Raw genomic sequence first — 2,500 nt, 5'->3', positions numbered from 1 at the left:
AGAGCCACCACACCCTGTTGCTTGCTAGTAATCACACAACTATGGCCCTCAGCTGATACCCCTTTACAAGTGGGAGACCCTGCTCCGAGTCCAGCCCGAGTGCAAAAGGCCCCAGCGAGATTTGAACTCGCGACCCCTGGTTTACAAGACCAGTGCTCTAACCCCTGAGCTATGGAGCCACAAGGCTCCAGGTCCTGACTCACGCGCAGACAAACGTACCGAGTCAAGCAGCTGGCAACATGAGGGAGACACGGTGCCCGGCTCAGCTACACAGCGGAGAAAGCAGAGAAAGGACGCCACGGCGAAGCTGAAGTCTTGCACAGGCCCATGGAAGACACCGAAGATCACCGAGGGAATCGACAGTCGGCCTGGCTCTTGTGTGGTTCCATGGTGTAATGGTTAGCACTCTGGACTCTGAATCCAGCGATCCGAGTTCAAATCTCGGTGGAACCTTTTGTGGGTGGAATTGGTGTCTGGAATGCCAAACGGGAATTACCGCTGAAACAAACGGGGTGGGGAAAAAAAAGGCCACGCTTCCCTGACCGGGAATCGAACCCGGGCCGCGGCGGTGAGAGCGCCGAATCCTAACCACTAGACCACCAGGGACACGGAGGAAAGCCCTCTCCCGTCTGTGGCGTGCCCGCAGCGCGACCGACGTCGGCTCTGAAAGCGGGGCCAAGCTCGGCAATCTTGAATTGAGACAGAGACTCGTCCACCAGCGATTCTTAAAACTGCAGTAACCCGTTGAAGACACGACCCCGCCTGCCGTCGTCACTTAGATCTAACCCGCAAAAGAATCACTGCTACAACGGCTTCCGCGACACAATGGTCAGCCACCTGGGGGAGGAACCGTGGTATGAATGACTGGAAGGACACAACAGGGAAACCCACCAGGTTCAGTGTCATACAGACTAGTGTCGCTTGACAGACAAAACTTGCAGTACAAGATTTCTAAAGATTCTTCACAATCACTGGAGTTACAGCCATCACACATCGGTGGGTTAACACTCACACACACAAAGAAAACCAGATCGCCCAGCACAAAGAAGAAAACAAGACTTACACCAAGTTGAGAGCACTTTGCCGCTGGGGGAACGGAATAACGACTATCTTCGATATTGACGCCAGGCTTTCCCTACACAAGGCCAGAACCAGACCGCGATAAGATGGCTCCGGGATGCCCGCGCTGCTCAGGTCGAGCCCGTTATGCCAAAGCAGCCTGTGGCGGGCAATGAAAACACAAGCAGCCCGTGTGTCTGCTTCCTGGTCTGCAAAGGCTCTCCAGGAAAATCTCTCTTGCGCTTCTGCTGAACTGCTGCTTCATCTACGCAGGGGCCCCCGCCTTCTTAATCAAGGAGTCCAATGGCAGCATTTGTCGCAAGTGCTCGTCAGTTCCCACACAGTCGGGGAGGAGCCCGGGACTTGATGAGGACAACGACAGCCTGCTTGGCATTGTTTTCCTCGGCACCTATCAATTAACACAGCAGGGTGTGACGTCCCCGGGGCGTGGGGTGTGAGTGAGGGACAGGAAGCAAGCAAGAGACAGAGGAAGTCAAGAGCCACCACACCCTGTTGCTTGCCAGTAATCACACAACTATGGCCCTCAGCTGATACCCCTTTACAAGTGGGAGACCCTGCTCCGAGTCCAGCCCGAGTGCAAAAGGCCCCAGCGAGATTTGAACTCGCGACCCCTGGTTTACAAGACCAGTGCTCTAACCCCTGAGCTATGGAGCCACAAGGCTCCAGGTCCTGACTCACGCGCAGACAAACGTACCGAGTCAAGCAGCTGGCAACATGAGGGAGACACGGTGCCCGGCTCAGCTACACAGCGGAGAAAGCAGAGAAAGGACGCCACGGCGAAGCTGAAGTCTTGCACAGGCCCATGGAAGACACCGAAGATCACCGAGGGAATCGACAGTCGGCCTGGCTCTTGTGTGGTTCCATGGTGTAATGGTTAGCACTCTGGACTCTGAATCCAGCGATCCGAGTTCAAATCTCGGTGGAACCTTTTGTGGGTGGAATTGGTGTCTGGAATGCCAAACGGGAATTACCGCTGAAACAAACGGGGTGGGGAAAAAAAAGGCCACGCTTCCCTGACCGGGAATCGAACCCGGGCCGCGGCGGTGAGAGCGCCGAATCCTAACCACTAGACCACCAGGGACACGGAGGAAAGCCCTCTCCCGTCTGTGGCGTGCCCGCAGCGCGACCGACGTCGGCTCTGAAAGCGGGGCCAAGCTCGGCAATCTTGAATTGAGACAGAGACTCGTCCACCAGCGATTCTTAAAACTGCAGTAACCCGTTGAAGACACGACCCCGCCTGCCGTCGTCACTTAGATCTAACCCGCAAAAGAATCACTGCTACAACGGCTTCCGCGACACAATGGTCAGCCACCTGGGGGAGGAACCGTGGTATGAATGACTGGAAGGACACAACAGGGAAACCCACCAGGTTCAGTGTCATACAGACTAGTGTCGCTTGACAGACAAAACTTGCAGTACA

General features: G+C 55.6%; 6 non-coding genes across 6 annotated transcripts; 2 read left to right on the top strand and 4 right to left on the bottom strand.

Annotated features, from left to right (window-relative positions):
• Window positions 1–106: 106 nt before the first annotated feature.
• trnat-ugu (transfer RNA threonine (anticodon UGU)) lies at window positions 107–179 on the bottom strand. Its single transcript has one exon. It is a non-coding gene; the product is annotated as a tRNA-Thr (tRNA).
• A 202-nt stretch (window positions 180–381) lies between these two features.
• trnaq-cug (transfer RNA glutamine (anticodon CUG)) lies at window positions 382–453 on the top strand. The gene has a single exon. It is a non-coding gene; the product is annotated as a tRNA-Gln (tRNA).
• Window positions 454–534: 81 nt separating this feature from the next.
• trnae-cuc (transfer RNA glutamic acid (anticodon CUC)) lies at window positions 535–606 on the bottom strand. Its single transcript has one exon. It is a non-coding gene; the product is annotated as a tRNA-Glu (tRNA).
• A 1,055-nt stretch (window positions 607–1,661) lies between these two features.
• On the bottom strand, window positions 1,662–1,734 carry trnat-ugu (transfer RNA threonine (anticodon UGU)). Its single transcript has one exon. It is a non-coding gene; the product is annotated as a tRNA-Thr (tRNA).
• Window positions 1,735–1,936: 202 nt separating this feature from the next.
• Window positions 1,937–2,008, top strand: trnaq-cug (transfer RNA glutamine (anticodon CUG)). Its single transcript has one exon. It is a non-coding gene; the product is annotated as a tRNA-Gln (tRNA).
• Window positions 2,009–2,089: 81 nt separating this feature from the next.
• trnae-cuc (transfer RNA glutamic acid (anticodon CUC)) lies at window positions 2,090–2,161 on the bottom strand. Its single transcript has one exon. It is a non-coding gene; the product is annotated as a tRNA-Glu (tRNA).
• Between the last annotated feature and the right edge of the window lie 339 nt (window positions 2,162–2,500).

The sequence above is a fragment of the Lepisosteus platostomus genome, chromosome 8 (genome assembly GCF_059453375.1).
Source record: "Lepisosteus platostomus isolate fLepPlt1 chromosome 8, fLepPlt1.hap1, whole genome shotgun sequence".
In the NCBI taxonomy this organism is placed as follows: domain Eukaryota; kingdom Metazoa; phylum Chordata; class Actinopteri; order Semionotiformes; family Lepisosteidae; genus Lepisosteus; species Lepisosteus platostomus.
The sequence above is the reverse complement of the archived record's forward strand: the minus strand, read 5'-3'. Positions and strand labels throughout refer to the sequence as shown.